At 35.7% G+C, this 9,278-nt stretch overlaps 1 long non-coding RNA gene across 1 annotated transcript in view; it reads right to left on the minus strand.

Moving 5' to 3' along the window:
* LOC112476981 overlaps positions 1 to 2,515 on the minus strand; it is an 85,770-nt gene extending 83,255 nt beyond the window's left edge. The window contains exon 1 of the long non-coding RNA XR_003045272.1: positions 2,129 to 2,515. This is a non-coding gene — a long non-coding RNA (uncharacterized LOC112476981). The remainder of the gene's footprint in view (positions 1 to 2,128) is intronic.
* Between the last annotated feature and the right edge of the window lie 6,763 nt (positions 2,516 to 9,278).

Raw genomic sequence — 9,278 nt, forward strand, 5'->3', positions numbered from 1 at the left:
CGAAACTGAGTAAGAGCTGAATTCATTATCCTGTAAATTAAATATAGAAGAACAATCAAATACAATAAATCAATCCAAATACCTTGCTTTGACTTTCTTTCAAACCAGGACCTGAGTAACCTGAATGATTTAAATAATACCCCTCAAACCCATTTCCCTTTCCGATGACATAGTCTGTATTTTCTTATGCAGGAAGTATGACTGGAAAATATCTTGGAGTGCCATGAAAGCTGAAGGGCAAAGCTAAATTCCATCTAAAAGTACATAGAACAGGAATAGCAAGAACTAAAGATGCCTGTCCTGTTTCCAAAAGCAAGGGGAGGAGATGAGCAAAAAGAACAATGACATGTTACAGCCCAAGAGCTAAAATTAAATGCATGTAAACAATTCTTGTTGAAACTAGAAGCCAATGTAGATTAAGCAAACCAGGTAAAGAGTTCTTTCCTGCCAGAACAGGCCAGGATGAGAGTCACCTCACATTGAGACGCGGCTAGTGATAGAAGTGAAGCTAACACTGGAAAACCACAGAGTATTCTGAACTTGCGTGGCAGCTCTTAAATTCTACATTTAAGTATTGTATGTACCAAAAATCCATATTTCTTCTTTGTCCCACTCAAAATGCTGAAAGCCAGTTGTTCAGATACAGAAATATGAATGAGAATTTCTAGCTTATGTATAATTATTTCTCTGAAGCACATTTCTTGAGTAACCACTCTGGGCCTGGCCCTGTGGTAAAAGTTTGAATAATGAAGAGATGAATAAGGTATGGTCCCTACTCTCAGAGGATCAAGGAAGTCAGACATGTACACAAACAGCTACATGGGAGTAATCAAAGAAGGAGAGAGAAAAAGAAGGTAAGGCCAAATTAGATTGTTGACATTAGGGTGTGGAAGAGTCACCTTTAAATCCTATCCTACAGCTGGGTAAGCGGCAACTGGTTTGACCAGAATCCAACTGTGGTATTAATTTTTGCTGGGTTTCAAAGTAAACCTACACTACTGGTTCTCTGATACAGCTAAATCATAGAAATAGACCTGAGTAGATGTAAATTTCTATACTACTTTCCCAAAGGCTTTTGGGGCTTGTTTTAAAAGGTCATTCTTAAAGGTATGCAACAAACCAGAGGAGTTAGAATAGAAAATATCATCCGTTAAATAAATCTGATTCCTAACTTTGTCATGAGCAACTATAAACCTTTCTAAGTAAACTAAGAAACTAAATATTTATTAATAGGGAAGTATAAATAAATTATGGACCATCTCATGTAATAACTTTAAAAGAAGAAGGTAGCTCTAGCATAGAAACATCTCCACGTATAGAAGTGAAAGAAAACAGCCAGGAGGAAACAATTTAGGCTATAAACTAGCCTTGTTATTTGATGCAACTCAAACACTTTTTCTAAAGGTTAAGAAAATGGCACAAATATGTAAATAAAGTACAAAATATGATGCACTCTTTATCACTATTATGTTATACCTCCAGAATTATAATGGTTTAAAGTGATTTTTTTATAAAAATGTATTTGGCATTTGAATTAGTTATGTTATCTACCAAAAAATATTTTGTCCTGAAGTATTGTCTTGAAGTGCAATGTATGAAGATTTTTTAAATTGTTCCTAACTATTACTAGGTTGTTTTAGACCCCTTCTCTATAGTCACTTTCACAAGCCTTATCTTCATGTGTAAATAGCCCACGCACACAATAATTTCAATTCAAAAAGAGAAAAGTGAGCTTCGACCCGACTCTATTATAAGTGGATAGCCTACCTCCATACCAGCCCAAAGCAGATCTGTTATCATTTGTCTTTACTATTCATTATAAGGGAGAAAAGAAGAGGAGGGAAAGGGATTCTAGAAAAGAGAGGAGAGGGGGAAAAAAAAAGAGGAGAAAGGACTAACTATCCCTTCTAATAGCAGAATTTGCAAGTCGTCTGTTACATGTAGCCATATATTTCTAAGTCAAAAATCCAGGCCCTGTTCTGTGGCTTCTGCTCTTTAGTGATTGCTCCAAATTTTTCCTTTAGTAAAAAAAATCCCTTTGAGTAAGAGCATATCCATAATGACTCAGGACCCTCAAAGGTAAAATTTCCTTCTAAGAAAATTCATGAGAATAAGAAGCCAGTCTTACCTCTAGAAATGAGGCAGCATGCCACCGAAAGCCAGTATGGTTTGCACAGGATGTGGGGCTCAGCTCAACAATCAAGTCGGCCTTTCACAATTTACAAAGGCAAATGCACAGAAAAGCAGCCGCTACATTAGTGCCAACGTTATACAAGTAGAACAGGTGCATCCACCGCATCCTGGTGCCACAGCCACAGCTAGACACAGCCAGACTTTTCCACTGACAAGGCTACCAGAACTGGTCTTAGTTCAAGTCAATAGAAGCTTATTTCCATGGGGTAGATGAGAGCTATATTTGATGCCAGTCAACATATGCATGACTACCCAACAAGGCAAATAAAGAAGTAAAACAAACACTGTATCTATAAAATTCTTTCGAAAAAAAAAATCTTGAAGTAGAGAAGCTAGAACTAAGAGAGAATGATATTAGCTCAAGAAGTGTGAAATAATCACCAACACTCTCTAAATCAACTTTCTAATTTCAGTAGAAGAATCTTCTATGGTAAATCATCAAAACATAGTTCCAACTGCCCTCAACAGCATTTATTGGCTTACTGTAAATACATTAGGTTAGACTGCAAACATCCCCCAAAAAGAAAAAAAACTGAGAAAAATTAAAATAATATTATAATGATGATAATTATAGGGTATCATTTATTAAGCACCTACTAGGTGCCATTTTGCTATACTTAGCTACATAACTTAACCTCCATAACAGTCTTGTGAAGTAGGTTTTATTATCCCTGTTTTACAGATTTAAAAAACTACAGAAATATAAATTAAATATCTTTCCCAAGAACTCAGCTAAAAGTTAGAGAACCATAATCAAATTCCAATTAAACTCTTTCCACTGTACCAGGAGTCAGCAAACTATGACGCTTGTGTTCAATCTGTCCTGCAGTCTATTTTTGTAAAGTTGTATTGAGGCACAGACATTCTCATTCATTCATCTATTATCTATGGTTGTTTTGGTGCTACAACAGCAGAGTTGAGAAGTTGTGACAGAAACCATATGGCCTACAAAAATTAAACAATTTACTATCTGGCCCTTTAGAGGAAAAGTTTGCCAAATTCTACACTGCAGTATGCCATTACGAATTTTTAAAAAGTTGAGTAAAATAAATACATTCAGAGAATTATGAAATTCTAAGCAATGGGAGTTCACTGCAATCCATTTCTTTGTCAACAGCTACCCTAAGACATTCTGCCTGTACACAGAGCTTTCTTCCACTCCTTAAAACCTCAGCTAGGGAAGAAATATTTGTGTATTAGAAAACAAGAATGTAAATTTTATTGACTTATTAGTTCATCTCCTTCTCAGTTCTACTTCCAGCTTCTCCTTACTTCAAGTTCTCACAGGACATGTTACCAAACTAGGCCCCTAGGAAAGAAAGAAAAGGAGAAATACAATGAAAAAGTAGCACTATAGCTTCATGGAACTTCCATTCCATTTTTAAACCCTGACCACCTGAAGGAAGAACATGCCAAAACTCAGGGTTTACTTAGTTTAGTCTTGTGAGATCGATGCAAGCCTGAGTAGAGGAATTTATAGGTTAGAATAATAGAATTTTAATATGGAAGGCACATCAGATAATAATAAGTTGAGATGATTATGTTTATCAAAAAAAAAAAAAACCCAAACAAGAACCCAACCAAGCTGAGTGACTTGTCCAAGGTTGAAGAGGTAGCAATACAGAAAAGGCTTATTTTATCCATTCTACCACACATTAAACAGGATCGGGTTTAAGGCCACCATTTATCCTATTTACCAGCTTCCATATGTTCATTAATTTTATTTCCTTTATCAAGGCCCCATCTTTGATGGAAAGAGCAGATTTGGGGAATCAAGCGGACTTAGGTTAAAATTCTGTTTTGGTCATTTACTATTGGTGTAAATTTAGGAAAGTCAGTAAACCACTTTAAGCCTCAGTTTTATACAAGTAAAATACAGTTAATTATTGCCCGAGTGTAAAGAAGACGAAATGACATAGCACATTCAGTTCCTAAAAAAGTATCTAGCACATAGTATGAACTTTCAATATATGGCAAATGCTAGTATTATTCTTACAAGACAAGTGAACTGCATCGCCTCAGTCCCTTCTTGGGCCAAGGTCAGAAGATGTTAACAGTTAGACCAAGTAGCATCTCACAGTTCAAGTATAGATGATAACCTGCTGGCTGTATACTTTAGAGGGTTTTCCATCTGAGAAAGCTCACTTTTAAATTTCTAATCAAGTTTTGTACTAGTTGCATGTAATTGTTATTATATGTTATGATTTATGGACAGTTTTGTTTTTAATTACAAGGTTTTTATTAGAGAGACAGGTTTCAGGGTGAGTCTGACATCTGACTTGCTAGTACTTGTTAAAAGTTTTTATAGTGTGACTCATTTACATGTATGTGTGTGTGTGTGTGTGTGTGTGTGTGTGTGTGTGTGTGTGTGTGTTTAGGACTGCTATTTGTGTGTGTGTGTGTGTGTGTGTGTGTGTGTGTGTTTAGGACTGCTATTATTAAGTTTCGCTGGCATAGAGTGATTCAAATCTGTCTATATAAAAATTCCCCCCACCATCCCCTCTATTCCTTCACATATCCCACTCTTCTCCCATTTATCAAGGGCTAGTTTCAGATTATTTTCAAGGTTTTATACAGATAGATTCACTTGGAACTGACCTTGCCTAATTCCCTTCAGCTGCTTGTGAAATAGAAGCAAACACTGCTCAAAAGGGGAAATCTTTCAGGTATAGTGTGGTGGATGGAAAACCTAGGGGAAACCAGTAAGACAATGTCAAGCATAGATGTTATTTTCTCATGTGCAAGGTTTTTAATTTTGTAGAGAGAGAACCTGCAGGAAAAAGAATCTTCACATTAAAGTCAGAAAATGGTACTGAAAGCTCAGTGCTATAATTGCCTACAGAGGAAAAGAGAGAGAGAGAACATGAGTACACAAAGCCCATAAAAGAATAAAGATGCTCTAATAAGTAGAAAGATGAAAACAAAATGGAATAGACAGCAATGAAACAACTCCATGATAATTCAGTAATTCCAGCAGCCAAACCTTTAAGTACTTTCTGCATATGCACATGAAGCCCACATATGAACCCTGGAGCAAGGCATTGTAGAAAGGTATAAATGATAACCTTTTACAGATGCAGTAGTTTTCTTTTGTGTTGCTATTGACTTTAAGTTTCCCACTGCTTTATTAATTAAAAATACAGGAAACAGAAAGAATAAAAGGGAAGGAGGGAAATGAAGAGAAGAGGGGCAAGAATCAGAGAATAAGAGAAGGAGAAAGTGTCCAGTGTTAGTTATCACAGTCAATCAGAACTGCAAGCACTGGAGCCCATGCACAGAAGTGTTCACTTGATTCCACCTCCACTGAATCATTTCTGGAAATCACTCCTGCGGACTTCTGAAATATGGTATTGCTGAATAACAAATTAAACCACCGCCACTCCCAAACAACAAAAAAAAATAGTAGTTTAAAACACCTGTGTGTCAGAGTTCTGTTATGGCTTACTGGGTCTTATGCTTCACAGTCTCTTATAAGTCTTCAGTCAAGGCACCTATCAAGGGAAGAGGCTCACCTGAAGGCTCACCTAGGGAAGGATCTGCTTTCAAGCTAACACACATGATTGTTGACAGGATTCATTTTGTTGAGGGATGTTGAACTGAGGGCTTAAATTCCCAACTGGCTTTGGCTGGAGACTGCTCTCAGGTCCTCTCTCCTATGGCAGTTTGCTTCATTAAAATCAGCAAGGGAGAAGGAGAGTCTTCTAGCAAAATAAAAGTCACACTCTTTTGTAAACTAATCATGGAAGTGATACTTTCTCTAAATTGCTATACTGTGTGGGTTTAGAAAGCAGCTACTCAAGTAGAGGGACTTACACAGGCATGAACACTAGGAGGCTGAGATAACTAGGAGCTATCTTAGAGGTACCCACCGCAACAGGGCAATCTACTCTCATTTTCTTTGTTTGCTCTTTTCTGTCTTGATCTCTATTCAAATTACCACAGAATCCCAAAATAACCAGGTATAAATAGATAAAATCTTACTTTTTGTTCTAAGTTTGCATTCCTTAGAAGAGTTTGTAGTGCAGAAGAAGCATTCAGTTGATATAGGGAAAGCATGAATACCAGGCTCGATTCTGGAAATTTACTGGCTATAAGATTTCATCCATGAACCTGAATTTCTCATCTTTGAAATGAGGATAATTAGGACTCCTCTGTTTATCTCCTATAACTATTAGGAGAACCAAGGATGAGTATATGTGTATCAGTGTTTCTCAAAAACAGTAAGGTAGCACTGAAGGTTACCAGGAATGATTGTAGGTGGTACATGAACTATAGGTGGAACTTTTTTAAGTTATTTGCTTTTAGAGCACCTTACAAAAAATATAATTATAAATAATATAAAATATACATAATCACGATTTTACAGCTAATGTGGCTTAAATGAGACAAATGAAGTTGAAAAAAGGTAAGTCAATTTGAAGAAACTCATTAAGAATATAATATGATAGATGGTCTGAGAATGAGGCAAATGTTGTAAAAGTGATATACAAATGATTACATAAAATCTAAAATGCTCCACAAATGCATCGAATCTCATGAATTAACTTATACTCCATAATTCTGGTTTAAGAAGGTAACTAGTATATTCTTTTTTTTTTTTAATGTGTTCTAGGTACATTTCTTTTTTAAAATTATTTTTTATTATTTAATATTAGTTTAAAGTATACAATACAATGCTTAGAAATTTAACTTATGAAGTAATCCCCTGATTACTCTAGCATCCATCTGGCACTATACACAGTATTAATATTGACTATATTGACTATATTCCCTATGCTGTACTCCACATCCCCATGACTGTTTTGTAACTACTAATTTGCACTTCTTCATCCTTTCACTTTTCACTCAGACCCCATCTCCTCCTCCCTCTGGCAATTACCAGTTTGTTCTCCATTTCTGTGAGTCTGTTTATGTTTAGTTTGTTCATTTCTTTTGATCCTTGGATTCCACATATAAGTGAAATCATATAGCATTTATCTTCCTCTGACTTATTTGACTCAGCATAATACCCTCTTGGTCGATCCATGTGGTCGCAAATGGTAAGATTTCATTCTTTTTTATAGTTGAGTAGTATTTCATCATATAAATGTACCACTTTTTTTATCTAATCATCTATTGATGAGCACTTACGTTGCTTTCATTTCTTAGTTATTGAATAATGCTACAACAAACATAGGGGTGCATATATCTTTTAGAATTCGTGTTTTGGATTTCTCGGATAAATACCCAGAAGTGGAGCTGCTGGGTCAAAAGGTAGCTCTACTTTTAATTTTTTGAGGAAACTACAAATGTTTTCCAGAGTGGCTGCACCAATTTGCAATCCCACTAACAGTGCACAAAGGTTCCCTTTTCTCTACATCCTCACCAACACTTGTTTTTTGATTTATTGATGCTGACAGGTGTGAGGTGATATCTCATATCATTTTGACAGGTGTGAGGTGATATCTCATTGTAGTTTTAATTTGCATTTCTCTGCTAATTAGTGACCTTGAGCATCTTTTCATATGTCTATTGGCCATCTGTATTTCCTCTTTGGAGAAATACCTATTCCAGTCTTCTGCCCATTTTCTAACTGGATTGTTTCGGTTGTTTCTTTCTTTCTTTTCTTTCTTTCTTTCTTTTCTTTCTTTCTTTCTTTCTTTCTTTCTTTCTTTCTTTCTTTCTTTCTTTCTTTCTTTTTCTTTTTGGTGTTGCGTTATATGAGTTCTTTATAAATTTTGGATATTAACCCCTTGTCAGATGTATCATCAACAAATGTCCTCTCCCTTTCAGTTGGTTGTTTTTTGTTTTGTTGATGGTTTCCATTGTTGTGCAAAAACTTTTTAGTTCAATGTAGTCTCATTCGTTTTATTTTTTTCTTTTGCTTCTCTTGCTGAAGGAGACATAGGTGTTGCGTTATATGAGTTCTTTATAAATTTTGGATATTAACCCCTTGTCAGATGTATCATCAACAAATGTCCTCTCCCTTTCAGTTGGTTGTTTTTTGTTTTGTTGATGGTTTCCATTGTTGTGCAAAAACTTTTTAGTTCAATGTAGTCTCATTCGTTTTATTTTTTTCTTTTGCTTCTCTTGCTGAAGGAGACATATCAGAGAAAAAAAAAATTACCAATAACAATATCAGAAAGTTTATTGCACTAGGTATATTCTCTGCTAGCAGCAGAGCAAACCTAATTACACCTGGTAAAAGAGACGAAGCCTTGAAAATGTAATTTAAAATTTTTTGCCCGCAAAGAACCCTTTCCTATTATTAATAAAATATTTAAATAATTCATTTCCTGGTGCATTTTCTTGTCCTAGCAATGTATTAATACAACTTCCATTTATTAGGAGCTTACTGTATGCTAAAATATATATACACTATTTCAATTAATATTTATCTTATGAGGAAGATTATATTATCATATCTTGTGAATGAGGAAATCAAAGCTTAAAGAGGTTCAACAACTTGGCCAAAACCACTCAACCAAAAAGTAGCAGAGCTAGAACTTAAACTCAAGTCTACCTAACTCCAAAGGCTGTGTTAATTCTGCTCTTTCAGCAAAGTTTTAAAGGACTGAACTTCCACACATCATCTTTTTCTACTTCTTACACTTTTACATTTTGCCATTACAATATTTTTCTTCTCTTAAATGTGGAAAATATATCAACACCAAGGCATTCAAAACAAAGTTATAGAATAAGTCATTTTTTGCCAGATACCCTCACAGGGTATATACATAAATAGAATAAGAGAAGCAATCGCTTCCTGGCCCAAACTCTTTCACTCCACTCACTCCTAAGGGCAGAGGAGCAAATAGAAAGATAAAGGTCAGACACTTTCAGGGCTCCTCCCAGATAGGGATGTTGGCACTCACCACTTCACTCTACACAATCTCCCAACCAAGGGCAAGCAAAAAAGCAGATCGTTACCCGTGGGGTCCAAATACCTGGTGAGCTGTTTAACTGCAAAGAAGACTCTTCTCAAGAAAAGGGATCATCTCACTTTTGTTTTTCAGTATGAGTGCAACCAGATATTCCAGGTGGTAAGGGCAACCAAAACGTATTTAATTCTCTTTCAAGAAGAGCCTTTGAGCTTCAAGCCCTCA

The sequence above is a fragment of the Pteropus alecto genome, unplaced genomic scaffold, assembly GCF_000325575.1.
Source record: "Pteropus alecto unplaced genomic scaffold, ASM32557v1 scaffold222, whole genome shotgun sequence".
NCBI lineage: Eukaryota > Metazoa > Chordata > Mammalia > Chiroptera > Pteropodidae > Pteropus > Pteropus alecto.